Raw genomic sequence first — 24,003 nt, 5'->3', positions numbered from 1 at the left:
GTGTTTCGCTCTTGTTATCGCATTAAAAACTAAGTCACTAGTCGCGTTTCGGCTCGCTTATATATCCCTGGGAATAATTCTAAACAATATTCGAGAACTTTCTAGGCGCGCTTGCTACTGAGTAGCGATTGCACAATTCTAGAACGTTCGCACTCTTTGTCTCTTTCGCACGTTGCTCCGTCCTTGTCGTACGGCGTTCTAGAGTGCTCGTCTAGTTTCGAGAAAGTTCTGATCTTCTCTCTCTCTCTCTCGTATCATTTCGTCCTTGTCTCACACCTAGAAAGTTCAGTCTAGAATATTCCTTCATCAAAGGGGTATAACAAGGCCTGAAAACGCCTGAAAACGGGTCTCCTGAAAACTGCACCACTCGACTACACATGTTCTGAAACCGACTGAAAAAAGGTTTCAGCGTCCTGAAAACTAGGGTAACATTATGAAAATTACAATTTTCTAATATGTGATTGACCCTCTCCTGAAACGGTCAGAAATCATATTACAGCCTGCTGAAAAGTTCTCTAACTAGTGGAAAAATCTAGAAACATGCAGTCGACCCGTCTTCGTAACACTACCCCCTCCTTAGACATGCTCGTCCCGAGCATCATTACATCCTTTATAGGGGGCCAATCGATTTATGTGAACGACTTTCGGTTTGCTCCTTAAACCAACCATTTTCTTTATGCGATAGGTAACGTCATTTATCTTCGTGACTATCGTGTATGGACCGTCCCAGTTAGCTTGAAGCTTTGGTGATTTGCCTTTTCGTTTTGTTGGGTTATGGAGCCATACTTGCGAGCCTTCTTTAAATTCTATGTGATTCGTCTTTCTGTCATACCTAATCTTCGTAGTCTCACTTATTTTACTTTGTGATGCACGTACGTGTTCATGGATTTCGTCCAGTTTATTACGCAGATCCGCAGCATATTCTGTAACACTCTCCGGTGTGTCAGGTGGTCGCCCAGTTACAATATCCGCTGGTAATCTAAGTTGTCTCCCAAACATGGCTAAAGCAGGAGTAACATTTGTGGTTTCATGAACCGCAGACCGGTATGACATTAGAAATAATGGAATATACTTGTCCCAGTCTTTTTGATGGTTGTCCACCAGTTTTGCCAAGTGCCTTTCCAAGGTTTGATTGAAGCGTTCCACCATTCCATCTGACTGTGGGTGATATGGAGTAGTCCGCGTCTTATGAATTTCCATTAATCGGCATAATTCTTGAAATAGTAGAGACTCAAAATTTCTTCCCTGATCACTGTGCATTTCCAAGGGTACTCCAAATCTAGAGAATACGTCATTTACAAGTATCTCAGCTACTGTAACTGCCTCTTGATTGGGAATAGGGAATACTTCGGGCCACTTCGTAAAATAATCCATAACAACCATGATGTACTTATTTCCTTTTTCTGTTAACGGAAATGGTCCAGCTATGTCAACTGCTATCCTCTCCCATGGGGCTCCGACATTGTATTTCTTCATACTCGCTCTAGTTCTCGTCTGTGGGCCTTTAACAGCTGCACAAGCTTTACATTTTCGAATCCAGTCTTCTACATCTTCGCGGCAATGTATCCAATAAAATCTCTCTTTAATTTTCAAAAGAGTCCTTTTTACACCTAAGTGTCCGCCTGATGAGCCGTCATGAAACATTTCCAATATGTTGCGAATCTTGGATCTTGGCACAACTAACTGTAGATGAGATGCATCCCCACGAGCGTTTTCCCATTTGCGACATAACACCCCATTATGGAGAACTAAGCTATCCCATTGAGCCCAGTAACTCTTGGTCGTGGTGCTAGTAGATGCAACATCATTCCATCGCGGCTTTATAGCTGAAGATTTCATCCAGTCCAAAATTGGTTTAATGTCAGAGTCTTGTTGTTGCTCTTCCTGAATTAACTTACCACACCAATCTGGACTAATGGTATCCGTTCTTAGTATCCTCACATGGGCAACCTCTCTACCTTCGTGTCTTGTACAATGTTTACAGTCTTCCTCACATGGCCTACGAGACAATGCATCTGCGTTCCCGTGTGCTCTACCCTTGCGATGTTCAGTAGCAAAGTCATACTCTTGCAATTGTTCGATCCATCGCGCCACTTGTCCTTCTGGGTTCTTGAACTGAAGTAGCCATTTTAATGCAGCATGATCTGTTCTAAGACGGAACTTGCGACCTAGTAAGTATTTACTGAAATGCTGCAGCGTCTTCACAACAGCCAGTAGTTCCCTCCGAGTGACACAGTAGTTTCGTTCTGGTTTCGATAGCGACTTGCTGAAGTAGGCTATTACTTCCTCGTGCTCACCTTTTACCTGTGATAGTACACCTCCGATGCCAATTCCACTGGCATCTGTATCTACCACATATTCGCCATCATGTTCCGGGTAGCCTAGTATCGGAGTCTCACATAATCGGTTCTTGAGCTCATTAAATGCAACTTCACACTCTCCATCCCATGTGAATTTCCTCTTCTCTTCGGTGAGTCTGTGAAGAGGTTTTGCAATATCCGCGAAATTTTTCACGAATCTTCGGTAGTAAGAACATAAACCTAAGAAAGCACGGACTTCAGTTTTATCTTTAGGTACTGGCCATTCCTTCACCGCAACTATCTTCTCGGGATCTGTTCGAACTCCGTCCTGCGATATAATGTGACCCAAGTAGCTCACTTCTCTTTTGAAAAATAAACATTTCTTTGGACTTAATTTCAGGTTGGCTTTATGGAGTCTGGTGAGCACCCGTTGCAGATTCCGTATGTGATCTTCAAAATTTCTCCCAATGATGACTACATCATCCAAGTACACTAAGCAGGCTTGTCCTATCAGTCCAGACAGTACTTTCTCCATTAGTCTTTCAAAGGTAGCAGGCGCATTACAAAGCCCAAACGGCATAACTTTAAACTGCCATAGTCCTTTTCCAGTTGAGAACGCTGTCTTCTCTTTATGGCTTGGGTCTATCTCCACCTGCCAGTACCCACTTTTCAAGTCTAAAGTTGTAAACCATTTTGCCCCACTTAAGGTATCCAAGGTGTCATCTATTCTAGGTAAGGGGTAACTGTCCTTCTTTGTGATATCATTAAGACGACGGTAGTCGACGCAGAACCTTAAACTGTTATCCTTTTTCTTGACTAAAACTACTGGAGAGCACCAAGGGCTGGATGATGATTCAATGACATTATGATTTGACATTTCCGCAATCATCTTGTCTATATTCTTTTCATATGCGACAGGTACTCGTCGCGGTCGCAAACGTATCGGTGCTTCGGTTCCAGTCTCAATTCGATGTTTAACTACACCTGTCCTGCCTAGATCTCCATCGTGTGTAGCAAACATGTCTGAAAATGACATCAATAGTTCCTTTGCTTTCAACATTTCTTCTTTTGACAAGGTTTCCTTACAGTCCTTTAATACTTCTTGAACTATATCTCGTTGTTTACTGACTGTACTATTTTCAGTGATAGATCTATAGACGTCGTACCCTCCCTTCAATGTATTACCTTTTAGCGAAACTACCTCATCTCTACACTTGAACGTACCGTTCTCCAAGTCAATCTTACAGTTGTAATGCTTCATGAAGTCTAAACCGATAATACAGTCATCCACGATGTCAGCAATAATCACCTTGTGCCTATATGATCTTCCCCCAATCTTGAAGGTAGCGATACCTTCCCCTCGAACGGTTATGTGCTGACCAGTAGCTGTAAGGAGCTGTACATTTCCACCAGAAAGGCTTTTGTAAAATGACTTCAGAAGTTGGTATCTAATTACTGTCCGGGAAGCTCCAGTATCAAGGGTTAACTCACACCTACATCCGTTTACTTCTCCGTCGATAACAATGGTATTGCCATCCTGAGTTTGAGTGATCATAACTTTTGGGGCCTTCCTTACAGAACCGGCCAGCACCCGCCCCTTGGTCCTGGCTTCTACTCGTTTCCCTGCCGCTGTTCAGCGGCAGTCACACCCGCTGCTACCGGTTCCTCACGTCTAGTCTTTATTTCGCCTCTGAGATCTTTTTTTGGGCATGAAAACCTCATATGCCCTATTTCCCCACAGAGGTAACAGGTGGGTCCACGTTGGGAACTTGGTTTTTCCGTGACAGCCCTGATGCGGTTAGGTCGATGATCCTTGCAAAATGCTTCCACCTCCAACGCATGGGCAAGAGCATCCTTAAGGTCCTTATGGTGACCAAGGTTCACAGCCATTCGAGTTTCACGGTCTCGAATACCGTCGACAAAAGCTTGAACCAACATCTTGTCTGCAACATCTGGTGAGGATGCGTAGGCCTTCCTTACCAGCTTCTCTATTTCAAGTCCCCATTTTTGCAAACTTTCATTTGTCTGCTGTATTCTATCCTTCAATTGAGCCCTGTAAACGTGCTCTAAATGTGCGTCTCCATACCGTGATTCCAGGGCATCTAGCAGTTGCTTCAACGTCACCTTACCTTTCTTGGTATCTAATATGGAGAGGGCTTCGTCTCGCAATCCCAGAATAAGGGCGGTAACTGCTTGATCGTCAGTCCACCCGTTTGACTGTGCTACAGTCTCAAACTGCAGCTTGTACGCGCCCCAAGAAGATGTACCATCAAAGGGAGGCACTTTCAGATTTCCAGGCGCTGTTACAGTCGTGACAACACCAGTGGTCTTCAGGCATTGGATTTCATTTTCTATTCCAAGGATACGTTTATCCTGCGTGGATAGCTTACAATCCATATCAGATTCCAAATTCTCAATCTTTTTATCTACCTGTATTTTCAGGTCACAAAGTTTTTCTCCTATACGGCGAGCCTGCTCCTCTTGACGTCGTGCCTGCTCCTCTTGACGTCGTGCCTGCTCCTCTATCATGCGACGTGTCTGAGCCTGTTCTTCCATCATTTGGCGTGTATGTTCTTCTTGACGGCGTGCCTGATCTTCCATTATTTGTTTTGTCTGTTCTTCCTGACGGCGTGCCTGCTCTTCCTGACGGCGTGTCTGTTCTTCTTGACGGCGTGCCTGTTCTTCCATCATTTGTTTTGTCTGTTCTTCCTGACGGCGTGCCTGTTCTTCCATCATTTGTCGTGTCTGTTCCTCTTGACGGCGTCCCTGTGCTTCCATCATTTGCTGCAGAGCAAGGAGGATGTTGCCATCGTTACTTTCACCCATCCCGCGGTTCGCATCGAAACTTTGTCGCCGGGCGGCTTCGCGTGCTGATTGCGCCCTTGTCTGCACTCCCTCCGCAGCTGAAGACTCTGCCACAGACTCCTCTTGATTCTCCCTTGGAGTAATTGGCATTTTTCTATCCCACTTCTGACACCAAAATGTTACGAGCTAGGGGATCGGATAGAAAATGCCGTAGAGTTATTCAAGGGTTTATTTCTTAAAAAATCAATGAGGAATTTATGGCACAATTTAATCGCAGAGATTCACTAATAACACACAAAAACACAGTCACTAAATACTTCACTTATACACTCTTCACACAGTACTTTATCACTTGTATTCACTTTATCGCTTCGGTGTTTCGCTCTTGTTATCGCATTAAAAACTAAGTCACTAGTCGCGTTTCGGCTCGCTTATATATCCCTGGGAATAATTCTAAACAATATTCGAGAACTTTCTAGGCGCGCTTGCTACTGAGTAGCGATTGCACAATTCTAGAACGTTCGCACTCTTTGTCTCTTTCGCACGTTGCTCCGTCCTTGTCGTACGGCGTTCTAGAGTGCTCGTCTAGTTTCGAGAAAGTTCTGATCTTCTCTCTCTCTCTCTCGTATCATTTCGTCCTTGTCTCACACCTAGAAAGTTCAGTCTAGAATATTCCTTCATCAAAGGGGTATAACAAGGCCTGAAAACGCCTGAAAACGGGTCTCCTGAAAACTGCACCACTCGACTACACATGTTCTGAAACCGACTGAAAAAAGGTTTCAGCGTCCTGAAAACTAGGGTAACATTATGAAAATTACAATTTTCTAATATGTGATTGACCCTCTCCTGAAACGGTCAGAAATCATATTACAGCCTGCTGAAAAGTTCTCTAACTAGTGGAAAAATCTAGAAACATGCAGTCGACCCGTCTTCGTAACAATATTATAATGAAAAGCCTCAGATTGCATCCGTATTTAGATTTTTTAAAAGATAAGATCAGACGTGCCGATTTACGATAGTTTTCTATACGATAATTCTTGTCTTTACGGTATGAGTAAGTGTGAACATTAAATAATAAATTTGTTGGTGTTTAGTTGTTATTCGAACTCACGATACACACAGATTTAGTACACTAAAAGATAATTATGTGTGAAGTGTATTTATTTATGTAATAAAAATGTAATTAAAAAGACAAAAGTAATAAATATTACAATACAGAGAGGAAATGCTGCCAGCGTTAAAGGTGCCACAGGGTCCATACTTTTTAAATTTGTTTTAATTTTTAAAATTATTTTTATTACTACTGTGTAGGTTAAGAAAATTGTATATACTGTGAATGTGTTTGTTTTGTTTAATTACATTAAAAAGTAAAAAGACCGAGACGATTTACCTACATAATCTTAAAAGTATAGAAATCTATGATAGTACCAATGTTTATCTTGTCATGATAAACGTAAATTAAGTTATGATTCTGTTAATTAAATCTTTGACAATATTCATTATTACATTTTAAAATGTTTAAGAAATTCAGGCCTTGTTCACATATAACGATAAAATTTATAAAGAGTTCAATTGACGCGCGGTGCCAAGCTCATCAGTCAATGTTTCGATAGACCATAATAATAATAAATATCTGGTATTCCTGACTTCCTTTGTTAAACAACTTAAACGTAACCAACGCCTACCACTCTTTCAAAATATCGTTGCTAAAATATACTGTTTGTTATTTTAAACATGTATATATTTGCTATATCAATATACAGTACTACCTGCCCCCACGAACTTTGTTTCGCTTTAATATGATTATTTTACTTAACCTATATTTTTAGCTACATATATGCTACTGCATAGAGACTATTCGCTTTTCCAGAATAAAAACCTAAGTACTAAATAAAACGTTTTTTCTCTCCAAAAACATTTTCCTCAGTGTTAATGTTCATATTTCCAAGGAATAAATTTTAGAAAAATACTGTAATTGGTCCAACCATTTCTTATTTATTTTTTTAAGTATAGATTAATAAAGCGCCTGTAAAAAAAAGGATGATAATCGAAACAAAAACCTATATTTACTAGTTGTAATTAAACTTCAAATGAGCAGTGATTTAAAGGAAAACTTTTCTTAATTGCATACATTTATACGTATACGATACGTTCAACCTATGAAATCTGCTGATATATAGCTTCATGTACAGTATTAATTATAACTTCCAGCTAAGTTTATGCAATCAAGCTTTTAATTAGGGCCTAACTGCATTGCTGGGTTTCATTTTACCCAACATTTTGTGGAATTGTTAAATTTAAAATGAAACAATTTATTTTCTTTATACTTTTATACGAATGGGCTAGATCTAAGAGATTAAACTTCATAAGTTTTGGACCAGCTTTTATTAATATATTTATTATTTCGTATTTGAAGGAAGACGGTTTTCTTGTGGACGAACAATACGTAAGTTGAACAACTATTGTAATAGCTATGTTAGATGTTTTATGAAAAATTTAGCTCAAATTTAGGAAATACACGAAATATTACATCGTCGGTATAGAATTAGTGTAGCGAACTAGACATCAACATTTGGACGAAACTATCATAAACGTGAGCTTGGTAATTTAATACGTCAAGCGCTTTAAGCTATTATTTTTCTAATAGGAAACAAAAATTAATAAAAATATGTATGTTAAAATGTGTATTGTTAGAATTTACATTATTCTATAAGTACCAAAAACTATAGTTAAACTTTAATTATTTATATTAATTTGGATATTATCTCTTATTTGCGGCCTCACAGATGTCTATCTTGAATCCTATTTATGTATTATTCATAAAGTCAGCCATGTTGGCAAGAATCCAAGTCGAGATCTTAACTGCTTAGTAATTAGCATTTGTAAGTTGTTGTATCTTAAAAATAAAAAAATGCCTTTCATTTAAGGAATAGTATATATAGTACTGCAAAGACCGGTGTAATTATGTGTACCGGTGTAGGATGATACAGTTTGGAAAGAACTTCTACCAAAAACATTTACAATACATGTCACACGAGAAAAATTTAACTTATGAGAAAGTAAAAATTTCCGTACCACCGTCATCTGGTATTAGTTTATCAAAGTCCACCCACCAAAACCCTTTGCAGGTGTCTTTGGAACGAGTCCACTGCTACTATTAGCACGCTATTGTCCTTGCTCCGAAATCAGATATGTACGAAGTCATTCGGTTCTAGTTTTTGGTAGATAATGATTATTGCTACATGTGAAATTGAAGTTAAACTAAATCTTTTATTTATTTGGTTATTTTTTAACGTAGAGATTCTGGCGAATAAACGATCCCAGGTTCTGACAAAACTTTGTTACGAGTCACATAATGAATGCAAATGTATCAAGAAGGCACCAGTTCCCAAATATCAAAGTGACAAATTACTAATTGAGTATACAATTATTTGTGTATCTTAAAAATATTTCGAAATTTTGTTTTTGTTAAAAATGACAACAAAACATAAATATTCATCGATTCAAGTTAATCAAAAGTTTAATAAACGGGAATCAAGATATTCTTCTTTGATTCTTCAAGAGCTTTTGCTTTGGATTTTTGCTTGAATTATCTCAACAAGTATTTAATAAACTAGATGGTGCTAATAACTTATGTACCCATACTTCAATTTATGCTATGTGACCACATAGAAACTGATCTCTTTCCGTATTAAAAACCAAACTACTATATTTGATTTATTCCATAAAAAAGCCTCCTCAGAGCTCAAAAAACAAATACGAACGAAATGGTCCAGCCGTTTATATTGCGGTCCATTTTTATTTATGTAGATTCCATTGTGTTAGTTTTTAAGTTAAGTGTGTACGCGTTTCTACTTTATCCGACTAATCCAAAAATACCAATAATATGGTACCAATTTTTTAAATTTTGAAATTGTATAAACCAACCTATTTTTTTTTAACTTGTCACTATGCTCTACATTATAGTTTACACATAACTCCTATGAAAATAGAATATGCTTATATAGTACTATATCTACTCTCTATTGCTGTAAAAATTAGTACATAATATAATAATAATAAATATTATGTACTATATAAACTTCTTCAACGTCTAACTACCAAAAGTATCAAGCAAGTAATACTTCGATAATAGTGATTTGCATAGTTTGCGTAGTGTACTAAGTTCTTTGATTGAATGAAGAAATACCTAAGCGTATTTCCAAGTGCACTTTCCAAGTTCAGACTACCAAGTACTTAAGTTGTGTTAAGTTTAAATTAATAATTAATAAACAATTACTAACAGCAATTAAGGTTATCACATATTTTCGCATCTAACTGGAAAATACCTAGGTAACACTGAAAATGTTTCGAAAATGAAAAACGGCTTAATGTAGAAAGTTGCCAATACTTTTATTGTGTTTCGAAGTAATCTCCGTTTCTCTCTACACATCGTCGCATTCGATGGAACCAGTGAGAAAAGCAGTGGGTCCATTCTTCCTTAGGGGTCTCTTCTATGGCATTTTCGTACGCTTTCACCGCATCTTCAGGGCTCGTAAAGCGAATACCTCGAATTTTATCATTAGTTCTTGGGAATAAATGAAAGCATCGCGGCAGGTCAGGCTTGTATGGCGGATGATTCATTATATCGACACCTGTCACAGTCAAATATACAACAGTCCGTTTTGCGGAGTGCGCTGAAGCATTGTCGTGGTGAAGGAGATTTTTCCAAGACTGGAAACCTTTTGCCTGTTGCAAACAGCGATTGACATACCAGTCCGCAGTAACTGTCCTTCCATCTGTCGCGAAAAGACCTTTCCGACCACAGAATGAAGCAATCATCTTTTCTCCTTGACTTCTTCCTTTCTTTTACTTAGTTGGCTGATCCTCGAAAGGAAACACCCACTGAGCTGATTGTCTTTTAGTTTCGGGTTCGTAGTAATATTACTGGATATTTATCCAGCGATCATAATATATCAAGTCACCGACGTTGAACTTATCTAACATTTGGCGACACCAGTCCATGCGAAGGTGTCTCTGGTCGTTGGTTTAAGTATGGGGAATCTATCTGGTACACAGCTTCCTGACGCCTAAATTTTCACGTAATATTTTTTGAACTTGACTAATACCAATACCAAGGGTTGCCCATATCTGCTGATAGGTCACTTTCTTATCTTCCTCTATCATGCGTCGCACAGCACTGATGTTATTTCAGTAGTCGCTGTTAAAGGACGTCCCTTACGCGGATTATTATTGATATTGCTACGTCCACGCTTAATCTCGCTAAACAAATTGTAAATAGTGGCACGAGATGGGGCTTCATTATTAAATGATAATCGCAGCCTATCATAGCTTTCTTGTCGAGTAAGCCCACAATGAAAGTCATAATAAATCATTGGCCGAAAATTTTCTCGCGTAAGGTTCATTTTGACGTGTAGCAAGAGTTTTAGATTTGCCGCCAATTCACAAAAATACTACATTAGATTACCAAAGAGTTCTAAAATTGAAATATAAAAAAGTTTTAATTAGCTATGTTTCTAACTGGCCAGTTCTAAATATTTCCAGTGTTACCCACGTAGTAAAGAACACAACAAACAGATATAGAACAATAGAAAACTAAACTTAAAACGAGTTTCCACAATTATTCCAACACCTTACAAATAAGTAGATCGTAACAATAATTACAATTCATGCAAGAATTTACCAACCTTAATACTAAAATACTTCATGCAAATATAATAAGGGGTGTGAGCATAAAGTACGGACAGTCTAACTGATTGTTTAGTAATTTAAGGAGCAGTATAAGTTGCTTTTTGCCTCCGCGTTTCCTAGTTTCCATTTCCAGCAATCATTACATTTGAGTTACATTCAAGGAATGAGGAGAATCAAAGAAAAATCTAACTGGATCTAAAGTCTGTGAAATACCCAGACATATTGCTCTTACATGTAAATTAAACAAACCCAGTTTGCTTCACAACATGTCTCCGTGGCAGTACTTGTTGCGCAATTTATCAATCAGCGCAACACATTGTATGACGTCTAATCCGTTGATCATTTCTTATCTACTAGACCAGTTGCCAGTTTTTTATAGATACGTATACGTTTTAAAAATAAAGTATTTGTATAATATACTTTTACATTTCCTAAAAATAATTACTTTGTAGTGTAAAATCTTATACAAAACGGTTTGTCTCAATTTATCAACCAAGGCTAACATAAGAATTTAATCATGGTAGTTGAAGCATTTAACCGCCTACAAAACACAAACATTAAAATTTTATTCCTGAAATAAATTAATTAAAGCAATAAATATGAAACATGATCTTACCGCATGTAATAAACCGCAAATATTAGTTATATGATACATGTTCTAGTATCTATTCATTTATGAGTGGGTCCGCCTTCCGTATCTCCTGAAAATGAAATATGACCTGGATCTTAACGTAAAGGCATTGAATCAACCAAACACTCAGCATGAGAAACCTCTTGTTTATTCAAATATCACCCATTTCCATGAAACAGACCGTATCATGGCGTGATATGATAAATCTTAACCTATATTAAACGTTTAAAGTAATATTGTTTAATAAAGTGTAATTAAAATCATGATTGCATTTATATTGACACAAGAGATGGATATCACGTTCAAAGTTAAAATTAAATGGTTAATAGTATGTATGCGCCAGTTTTGTCAGTATACAATATTGTCATATGTTTAAATTGTTGACTTTTATTATACAGCAAACTTGTTTTCCTATTATATTGTTTTTCAGCTTTAAGACCAATTTTTGTAATCCAATACAAAATAGGTCCCGTAACGATATTTCAAAATGGATATTAAGATTCAATTTCAAAACTCATTGCTTCAGGAGTATACAACGTGATAGGGGAATACACTTTACTTACGCGTAAAACTGTCAACAAGACAAAGGATCATCTTGAAATATTCATAGACATTATAAATATTATTGCTATCTATATGCGTTTTTACTATCGTAGTAGATGACGGTGAACTTCGTGTCATCTACATATTTGTGTCAAAACTTAATACAAAATATTTAAAACAGACCAAAGAGATCACATACTACAGCTATGAAACATGTATTAAGTTATTTTTAAGTTATACTTCTTGTGGCGCTTTTGGGCAAAATTATAAGAGTATATGTTTACGATGCGCGCTCACACAGTCACAAAAAACCGACACCGTGAAGTTAGCATAGTCAACAATTTAAAGTAAAAAAATCAATTTCTTTAATTATGTAGAAATATTTATTTTTGTGATATTCAAATAAACTTTATTTAACTAGATAATGCGTTATAATAAAATTTTAAATGTATATATATACATTATTCTATTGTTAGTGTCGTTTTTTCTACAAACGTTGAATTGAGGCGAAAGATAAAAAAAATAAAAAGATTTTTATCTTGTTACGCCAAAGAATTATAACTTCTAACGCGTGTACATAAGTACACACACAAGTTTTTTGTTCTAATTAGACAAAAGACATACCAAAAATGTTTCTAAAAAGATTTTTAAAGGAAAATTCAATTGTCGTGTTACGTATTTTTCTTGACTTATTAGGTATTTGTTACCCACCGCCTTAACCTATACCGAACTTCCACAAATATTTCAATATTTATTAGCCATCGGTACGCTGAGCAGTGTTGGCCTAGTGGCTTCAGCATGAGACTCTCATCCCAGAGGTCGTAGATTCGATCCCCAGCTGAGCACCAATGGATTTTATTTCTATGTGCGCAAAACATTAGCTGGATTGGTGAAGGAAAACATCGTGAGGAAACCGGCTTGTCTTAGACCCAAAAAGTCATCAGCGTGCATCAGGCACAAAATACTGATCACCTACTTGCTTATTCGATTAACAAATGATCATGAAACAGATACATATTCTGAGGCCCAGACCTAAAAAGGTAGTAGCGCCATTGATATATATAATTAGCCATCGGTCCAGCTAGCCGAACAGTAGAACGAAGTAGTAGAACAGAACAATACAAACAACCTTTTTTTATACATAATACACAGATACTCACTTGCCAAATTACACTGCATATAAACTAAATACAGAATAAAGCTGTATAAAAATGTAAAAAACATGTAAAAATATGCAATTTAAATATCTATAAAATCTTTTGTTATTTACTCTATTACTTAATAATGAAATAAACACACGAAATTGATTATGTAATGAATGTTTAGTATTCAGAAAACTGATTAATAAAATTACTATATTTTTTTTTACCACAGCTTATATACACAAAGAAAAGAAATGTGTCATTCCAACTAGTACTGAGTACTTTGTAATCCACATACGACAGTGAGATTATATCGTGTAAATCTAATGTCACATTAATCCTAGTTAGGTCAAGCTGGCTTAGTAGATCAAAGTGCCCATTACATTATACGACTATTCCTATACATTGTACATTTTTTCATTATACATTGCTTGTATAACAACTAGGTGATAATTAAAAATGCTTGTTAGCTTAATTATTGATTTAAAGGGTCACATCACGTAACATATAAAAACACTCGGAATACAAAAATACATATCGTATGTAATACAAACTTATATATGTACTCTGTAAGCAAAATAATTAGAAACAGACAAATATTTATAAAATATACAACAGAGAATGTTACAACGAGATTCTGTCTAAGGAGGATGAACTCTTGAAGCTAACTTGCGAGAGATGCTAGGCCACCTACATTAGTTATGACAGCATGTACATAACAGATTCTGCTTTACGTGGATTAGGTGTAATATCGTAACGAATAATTTATAAAACGGAACTCAAACACAGGGTGAGATGGATCAAGCATGGTTTCAATAATTCGCTGGGTTAGAAATTCTAATGAAGTTAATAATAATTATGGTAATCTACCTACCAAACCTAATTACAAAAAATATATTTTAAAGCTCTAATTAAGAATTACGTGGTCGATTGTTTCGTATACTATTTAAATAAATAATAATTATTTTAATTTTTGAAAAGAAGTTTACCTTTTTAGACCTTAATTAAACAATAAATAAATTACATTGCATTTATTTTCACTGTACCAAGATTGTTCTTCGAAGATCTAAGCGTGGGCCTCACTTGCATGAATCCGCAACACAAAATGATTTTGAACAAATGAACTAGATTAGCGTGTTCGACAAAATAAACTTAACTAAATAATTTTATATATTTATAACTAACTTTAAAGGTTTATATATATTATGTTCATGTATACATTTTCCCGCTGCTAACAGTAGGTAGTATAGGTCCTTTTTTTCTCGTATACGATACGTTTACGATTGTTTTAGGTTTTATCGTAACCGTATATACTAAAGTCAATTGCTTGCGAGCTTTTCTCTCGGAGATGTTACATACTAAATTAAACGGTTCACAAATATTTCAATATTTATTAGCCATCGGTACGCTGAGCAGTGTTGGCCTAGTGGCTTCAGCATGAGACTCTCATCCCAGAGGTCGTAGATTCGATCCCCAGCTGAGCACCAATGGATTTTATTTCTATGTGCGCAAAACATTAGCTGGATTGGTGAAGGAAAACATCGTGAGGAAACCGGCTTGTCTTAGACCCAAAAAGTCATCAGCGTGCATCAGGCACAAAATACTGATCACCTACTTGCTTATTCGATTAACAAATGATCATGAAACAGATACATATTCTGAGGCCCAGACCTAAAAAGGTAGTAGCGCCATTGATATATATAATTAGCCATCGGTCCAGCTAGCCGAACAGTAGAACGAAGTAGTAGAACAGAACAATACAAACAACCTTTTTTTATACATAATACACAGATACTCACTTGCCAAATTACACTGCATATAAACTAAATACAGAATAAAGCTGTATAAAAATGTAAAAAACATGTAAAAATATGCAATTTAAATATCTATAAAATCTTTTGTTATTTACTCTATTACTTAATAATGAAATAAACACACGAAATTGATTATGTAATGAATGTTTAGTATTCAGAAAACTGATTAATAAAATTACTATATTTTTTTTTACCACAGCTTATATACACAAAGAAAAGAAATGTGTCATTCCAACTAGTACTGAGTACTTTGTAATCCACATACGACAGTGAGATTATATCGTGTAAATCTAATGTCACATTAATCCTAGTTAGGTCAAGCTGGCTTAGTAGATCAAAGTGCCCATTACATTATACGACTATTCCTATACATTGTACATTTTTTCATTATACATTGCTTGTATAACAACTAGGTGATAATTAAAAATGCTTGTTAGCTTAATTATTGATTTAAAGGGTCACATCACGTAACATATAAAAACACTCGGAATACAAAAATACATATCGTATGTAATACAAACTTATATATGTACTCTGTAAGCAAAATAATTAGAAACAGACAAATATTTATAAAATATACAACAGAGAATGTTACAACGAGATTCTGTCTAAGGAGGATGAACTCTTGAAGCTAACTTGCGAGAGATGCTAGGCCACCTACATTAGTTATGACAGCATGTACATAACAGATTCTGCTTTACGTGGATTAGGTGTAATATCGTAACGAATAATTTATAAAACGGAACTCAAACACAGGGTGAGATGGATCAAGCATGGTTTCAATAATTCGCTGGGTTAGAAATTCTAATGAAGTTAATAATAATTATGGTAATCTACCTACCAAACCTAATTACAAAAAATATATTTTAAAGCTCTAATTAAGAATTACGTGGTCGATTGTTTCGTATACTATTTAAATAAATAATAATTATTTTAATTTTTGAAAAGAAGTTTACCTTTTTAGACCTTAATTAAACAATAAATAAATTACATTGCATTTATTTTCACTGTACCAAGATTGTTCTTCGAAGATCTAAGCGTGGGCCTCACTTGCATGAATCCGCAACACAAAATGATTTTGAACAAATGAACTAGATTAGCGTGTTCGACAAAATAAACTTAACTAAATAATTTTATATATTTATAACTAACTTTAAAGGTTTATATATATTATGTTCATGTATACATTTTCCCGCTGCTAACAGTAGGTAGTATAGGTCCTTTTTTTCTCGTATACGATACGTTTACGATTGTTTTAGGTTTTATCGTAACCGTATATACTAAAGTCAATTGCTTGCGAGCTTTTCTCTCGGAGATGTTACATACTAAATTAAACGGTTCCCGGTTGACGTGTTTACATAATAGGAGAACTAATTAAACAAAATTACTTCCTTGCATGGAAGTAGAGTAACATCTTATAAACCGACATAAAAATAGAGATTTCTAGAGATATTCTTTGTTTTATGGAGTAGGCGGATCACTTTGAATTAAGGGCTATCGTGGATATCTGCAACGCCGGTCGCGGGGCTTGCGTGTGCTTTGCCGACTTTTGAGGGAATGGTACGCTCTTGTTATTAGCACGAACTTTAATCCTTCGATGGAGTTCGTGTAGTAAACTAAACGATTCACGTGTAGTAATTCGTGATTTTCTATACGAATTGTATAGGAAATCGTCGCATTAACTTATCGACATACCTACAGGAATACTTGTAAAATTAGAACTAAATATTTAAAAAATGTGATTCCATAATTATTCTCAGATTAACAAAATAAAAATATTGCCTTTAAAGCAATATTATTTTGAAACAATAACACAAACACGAAATTGTTCCACAAAAGTCAACAAAAAATGTCCAATCCGTTACTAAAAACTTCTTTACCACGAGAATGAATCGACATTATAAGGCTATTGCGAACTCGAAATTACCAAGCCTTTGAACTAGTATAGTTAACAATGGGTACGTATAGTGTCGATCGACGAGGTCAAATAACGAATGGGCATCACAAGAACGGCTATGGACAAGATGCAAAAATATAGAGAAACAGGAAAATAACAAAAGCCACGAAGACGAGGCTCGTGAAGACACTTATATTTCCCATATTTCTGTTCGCGTCTGAAAGGTGGACCTTGCGAGATGTGGAAAGGCAGAAAATAGACGCTCTAGAAATGTGGTGCAGGAAGAGAATGCTTGGGGTTTCGTGGACCGAGTTTCGTACAAACGTGTCGATACTTCAAGAACTTGGTATTAAGCAGCGTCTGTTTTCAACAGTACAATCTCGCATCTCGTGGTGTTCAGTCCATAGAATGCCTTGTCGTCCAGGGGAAGGTGGAAGGCACTAGAACGCGCGGAAGGTCACCTACGCGTTGGATTGACTATATCAAGTCTGCCGTAGCATGTTCATTCAATGAGTGTAGCAGGATGACCTCTAATAGGCAACGACGGCGAAACGTCGTGAAGCGTATCACATCAGCCCCTTTTAATACCACTACTACATAGCGATCACGACCGCTCTGTCAAGAGTGGGCATAAGAAGGAGAAGAATGTATAGTGTAAATTAAAAGTTAAGTAGTAGTAGGTTGTTATTAAATGTTTTGAACATAAGGTTACAATTATTAGACAATATTAATAAACACCGTACATACGAAAAAAATATAATTAGTATACTATGTTACCGCTTGTGCCGCAGTCTAGTTCTCTTATTATCGACTCTAGGATGGCAAAAAAAAATCGCCTATATACTGTATATTTTTTTTATTGATACAATGTTACATTTGAAACGGTAATGACAAAGAAAAATATAACAATTTAATGTATTAACTGTCCCGATTAATAAGCGTTTGCTAAACGTAGTTCATCGTAGTTTTTATACGTATTTATTTTTAAATTCACGTATAAATTGGGAAAGAATGTTTCGATAGTACTGAATTGTATGAATAAGCATCCGATTGGCAATTATTTCCTATCGGCAGTACATTCATCCAATTGATCGAACGACAATAAGTTATTGCAATCATCGCTTCATATTCAGAGTGCATTGAAGCTTTTAGAGATTTATTATCATCTATCCCATATATGAAAATGGCAACTATTTGTCTCTGTAACAAATTTTGTAGACTTATTTCAGGACTTTCCACCATGTAAAAGAATTCGTAAAAATGTCCATATAGTCACCGATTTAGAAACAGACCAATTTAAATTATATATTAAGGTAATGTTTTAACAAAACGTTTAATATATTTTTAAAGGTAAAATACAATTATTAAGAATATTAAAAATTATGTTTTGTCATTTCGACATGTGAACCCAGACCATCAGCTTTATGAATTGGCCCGAGTACGTAGTAGGCACGTACGCGGTTTGCGGTCGCACGTGCTCGCGATATGCGGTCCGCCACAACTGTTCACGACGTATATTAGAAAAACTATTTGTATTGGGTTTAAAATTTTCTAAACCCTCAGCGTCTAGTTCAATGTGAACATTAAATGCTCATAAGAAAGAAACAAAAAGCATGTAACAGCCTCGAAAGTCTTTCAATCGGTATTCCAGCACAATTAATTCTAGCACGGTATTCATATTGCAAAAGTGTTGCCGCCTCAGAATGTCCCGACTTTATGGTTACGTTTGCGGACGAGGTCTGCTTGGTAGGTCTTATCTTCAAAAGCTAGAACTACATTGAAACTAGTATAACATTACTATTATTTGAGTTGCATTCATAGTTTACAAATATGTAGGTTCTAGCAACACTGGACTTCGGCTGTCACTACAATGAAATCTTTCTGAGATATCTTTTAGTATTTAATAATAAAATATTTTAAACAAAATATATCTGCTAAGCTTCTAAACACACAGTTATATTTGCAAACACACCGAAAGTTATGTTACCTACAACAATGTAATACAGAATTTATGATAAATGAGACATAATCGGAAATACCTTCAACCATTAACACATTACGAATTATGCAACAGTAATAAATTCACTAATTAATTAGTGGCTTCACCACAACGAGCAGCAACAGAATTGGATTATATCGGCAACTGTACTAATGTAACAATGTGAATAAAGCGTTTCATCAAATGTATATTGTGTGATTGTCAGTTGTCAAAATTATTAATATAATTATAGTCAGTAATTCGTACAAAAGTAGAAGAAGTACCTACTCTATGGTCTTATGTGGAAATATTATTTGAAATATGTCTGTTATACAAATAAACACTGTAATAAGACTATCCTTTTCGTAAAGAGCCCAGAGAGTCCTTTCCTCCTCCCTCTTCCTCCTTTCGTAGAGTCATATTCGATTCGACCTGTGTTGGTACTCTGTATCTTATAAAAGCAATAGCGATTTCGACTATATGCGTTTTTGCACAACACAAACCCGAGTTTACGATATCAACATTTAGGGCTTTAATATGGAGAAAAATTACTTGTAAATACAATTTAATTTTAAAAAGTCTAGTCTAGGCGTTTAAAAACATTGAATTTTATACGAATACATGAGACACAAAATGGCCACAGATTAGGCGAATTGACGATGACATAGTGTTTCAGTAAATAATATAACTTCGCCTGTCTTATCCTATGTTTTGGAGTTTAATTTTGATGAAGACTGTTCTTAACCTGTCCTTTTCCTTTTCCCTAAACTGTTCCTGTTATGTGCAAAATGCACAAAATTTAAGAATTATAATTAACACGTAAACCACTTGACGTTCTTTACGAGGCCATCTTGTTTAGAGAAGTGTTTCGGCGGGTTCTAGAAATAATGAATGTTTAAAGGCTTTCCTTAAACGAATTAAAAATAACGATTTGTTTAAGTTCTATAGTCACTAATATATAATCCTAACTATACTCTATAATCTTGTCAAATAAAAATGGACATGTTATTGTTCCGACGGAAGTCATCAGTAGTACGTATTTCATTTAAAGTTGTTTCTTAGCTTGGGGATTAACTGTTTATACCTATGTTTCTATTTTATTGACAGTCTACATTTTGTTTGTGATTTAATATTATATTTGTTAATAAATGTAACCGTATAGTATTAAAAAAGTGGCTTCCGATATCTGCAGTATAATATTATTTATATCAAAACATTATTAATTAAACAAAACGTTTGTACCTGATCCAAGCTCCGCTTCTCCGCCTCGCCTAATAATTTATGCATGAATTCATTTTAATTGTGTTTATTGAAAATAACAAAATCTCAAATCAAAATATTATTTAGCAATTGAAACAGCAGTTATTTTCCTTTGATATCTCACAAATGATGAGTAACGAGTCGTTAAGGAAAATCACATTTATTGTCCCATCTATTGTACTAAACGAATAGGCCGTAAATATTATTAAAATTGTCTTATTGTTTTCGTAATTAAATAACAAAGGTCTAATTACAATGGGGACACCTAAATCATTTAGGCAGAATTATCTCTGTAAATATCCATAAAAAGATTCCTTTTCTATACATAAAATATTCTCAGTAGTCTTAAGTATTTTTCTTAAATAATTATCTCAATATTGTTAATGATTTTTGCGAGTATATTTTAATAAATCATCTCGAGCGAATATTGATACTGGCACACCAAGTAGACGGATAACAATTGATGGATATAATGATTAGTCCATAAATGTCAAGCTGAAAGCCTGCATTGACTGGAGCTGGGACAAGACAGGAAGCGCAGGAAGTTTCTCGTTTCGGAGGACGAGACAGTTTATGGGTAGCAGAGCCAGCGTAGTGAATTTGGGTGTGTTTAAATGTCGCCATACGACGACATCTAAAATAACTTTCCCCTCATATAAAGAAAAAATCAGAACCTTAGGCCATAAGCATCACTTATTTAAAAATGTATTTGACACCGTCGTTATGCATTTATATTCATCTCTTATACATTTCCATTGTAAAAGTGCGACATTAAAAATACTTAAGTGCATTGTTCTAGTTTTTACTACCTATAGAGGTATAAAACGTTTTAAAAGCTGGCATTTTTTAAAAATTTGCGCTCTTAACTCGGTATTACTTCGTTAAGTAAAGTATTTATAGCTTTCCTATTTCTGTGAAAAGAAAAGTATAAAGCTTTTTGTGTGAAGTTTCAATGCGACAGACAGTATTTCGCCTTATACAAGTAACCCGAGTACAGAAATTTGATTTCAACCGGCAAAACGACTAAAATTAATAACTATGTCATGAAAAAATTATGTATGCAAGAAACGTGTACCTCTAGAGGCAACTAGTTGCCTGATAAATTTTTGCAATTGTTAGATGCGGTAGATTACAGTAATTTAAAGTTAAGGTTATTCCTTGAAACACCCGTATAGTTATTATGTTAGCTACGCCTTGAAAGCCAGTGTAAAAACCTCAAGCAAAATGAACAATATCTGTATAGATTTTGTAATTGTGAGTAAAAATGCTTTTCCAATAAATAAATCTTCAACAAGATGACCCACAATAACCTATTTTGTGGCACAAAGGCGAAGTTTTCTATATGGATTGTGGCGACAAAGCTGTGAATTTCAATTTGCCAGCCATTCACATATTCTGCACCTGCTCTGATTTATTATATTTGCTTCGACATATATTAATTTTTTCTTGTTACAGCTAAATTTAATTTTGTCACGCTCTTTTTTTAAATACCCTTAGTTGAATTGGTTCGGATATACTTTAGTAGGCAGCTGGATCAACACAGTGGTCGTGTTCGGCAAAAAACAAACGAGTTGTAGTAAACTTCGAATAGAGATAAAATTTGTGTGTGTGTACCTGTTTAAAGAGCTATCGAAACAAAAAACATTTTTATAAAAGGTACTTATTATAAATAAATTAGTTTCCTTACTTACTTCTGTAGAAATATGTAGAAATTCATACGCGTAAAATGTTTAAGACGAAAAATATAATGAACAGCTCTAATTTAATTAAAAACATTTATACAAAAGTTTTAACTATCATCTTGGCCACACGTTTCTTATAGTTGGTATAACTTGTTTCTTTTCCTTTTTTTTATTTGAGGCCTGACAGATATGTAATTTTTTCTTTGTAGAACTTGATTTGATTATTCATTTTAGCCTTCGAGAGCGATACACCGATAATAGCGGTCATAAAAATTTTCGATAACATTTTTATAATACGATTTGTCTAGTCTCATTTTTTTATTACATAAAAAATATTCTAATAATCTTGATTATTGATCATATGTTACATAATATACAAAGCACATATACGATTTAAATATGAAACTAGAAAATATATGAAACGTTCCGTATAACACCTAGTTTCAAATTTTCATTTAAAATGTGCAAATAAAGTTCGGATTCTCGGATTTTTAAGCTGGAATTCTGCATTTAAAACGTGAGATTTGTGTGAATAGCTAATACTGTCCTACTTAGCACTTCATAGTGCCAAAAAAGGTTTTATTCGCTTTTAAAAGTACCTGATGTAACTAAATTTAAAATAGAAAATAATTGTTTTTGCTTTTTTCACATCAGCGTTACGCAAATTAAAAGAGTTTATGTACATGCAACCTCAAATATCGTTATATTTTTTTTTCATTAAAAAGTCGTATTAATTGTACCATTCATAAGATATTCTATAGGGAACCTTTTCGCTACTCAACTTCAAAATTGTACAACGAAACAAAACTTTTGAACTAGACTTAATAGAAATATGCAGACTTTTTTGGTAACAAACACCGACCACACCACATCAAACACAACGTAAACCTAAATATATAAGCAACCCAAACGCATTTTCTTCGCCCAACGCTTCCTTCCGAGGACCATTAATCTTTAACCACTTCCTTAAAAACAAAATATCACTAACATTTCTAAACTCACATTACATACATTTACCAAAAATCTCAAACAATATCTTGTCAAGCTGTTATATGCTGGATGCAGAAAATATTCTTACTGTGCAAATATAGTTTAATTAAAAATTTGTTTTATGTAGAAATAATAGAGTAAAATACTGTTTACACGTCAAAAGGAAGCAGAAGTGCATTATATTGCACTTTATTTTACACGAATATCCTGTAAATTGAATATAATAAAGTTTTTTCTTTATGTCATATGTAGTTGTGTGTACTTTAATCTTATTAATATCCGCTTACATTGAAGCGATTAAATTTAGAAATTCCAACTTAATTATAGTTTATTGTGTGCGGCAAAATTGTTACTTCTATTATTATGACTATCTATAACTATTACAGAATGCTAGCAGCTTATAGAATGTTACAAATCTTCAGTAGCTATGATTGTGAAGACTTTCAAACTTACTCTACTGTAATAAACGATTAAATTAGGATTATGCTCGTTAAAAATATAGTTAAAGTCTTAAGAAACATATGATAGTTCGCTAAGTTGTATTGTCATATTAATTATAAGTAAACATATGTTACCTTATTCCCAATATTCATATGTCAAAATAGGGCTCGAAAAAATAGACAATGCACCGGACACTCACTCAGAAAACACAAAAAAATGTCATCAATTAAATACCACAGACAAAAAATCGCGCTAAATTAAACAGAATAAGAATAGAGAATAGTTCGAATTTCAAATGTCCTGATACGTTCCGATCTTGAACTTGCCGTACTCAACTAGTGGCCTCTGGCATCGGCGCCGCACAGTCTACTGCCGTGCCGTGAATTGGCGCCATTTTCTTCTACAGGTAGGGTTGTAACTCACCCTATTTTCATTCAAACTAAATTGAAGGAAAAAAGTATTTATCTTGACACTCAAATTAGGAAAAAAAATGTATTATTGGATTATTTGACCTCTTGCCTTGCTTTGCGTTAATTGTTAATAAATATTAACGAAAAAACCATTTTAAATTAACATAATGGTTTTATAAAGCATTACTAAAAATATTTATTATTGCAAAAAAAACTGCTATAATTATTATTTTACATAGCTTAATAATAAGTACGTTAAGATAATTGGCAACCCTTACCGTAAGTATGAAGAAAATTATTTGCCTGATCTTATGAGACGAGAACATAATCTTTAAGAGCTTAATTTTCTCATCCTTTTGAATTTAAATATTACTATTATATTGCTTTGGTTTATTTTTTTCATATTCATTTCGTAACTT

General features: G+C 34.8%; 1 protein-coding gene across 1 annotated transcript in view; it reads right to left on the bottom strand.

The window, feature by feature from the left end:
• The window catches only part of LOC123720652 (dopamine receptor 1-like), a 69,153-nt gene extending 45,783 nt beyond the window's left edge, over positions 1 to 23,370 (bottom strand). The window contains exon 1 of the mRNA XM_045677352.1: positions 23,309 to 23,370. The gene's annotated coding sequence lies outside the window, so the exon portion shown is untranslated. The remainder of the gene's footprint in view (positions 1 to 23,308) is intronic.
• Positions 23,371 to 24,003: the final 633 nt, after the last annotated feature.

This window comes from Pieris brassicae, chromosome 2 (genome assembly GCF_905147105.1).
Source record: "Pieris brassicae chromosome 2, ilPieBrab1.1, whole genome shotgun sequence".
NCBI lineage: Eukaryota > Metazoa > Arthropoda > Insecta > Lepidoptera > Pieridae > Pieris > Pieris brassicae.
The sequence above is the reverse complement of the archived record's forward strand: the minus strand, read 5'-3'. Positions and strand labels throughout refer to the sequence as shown.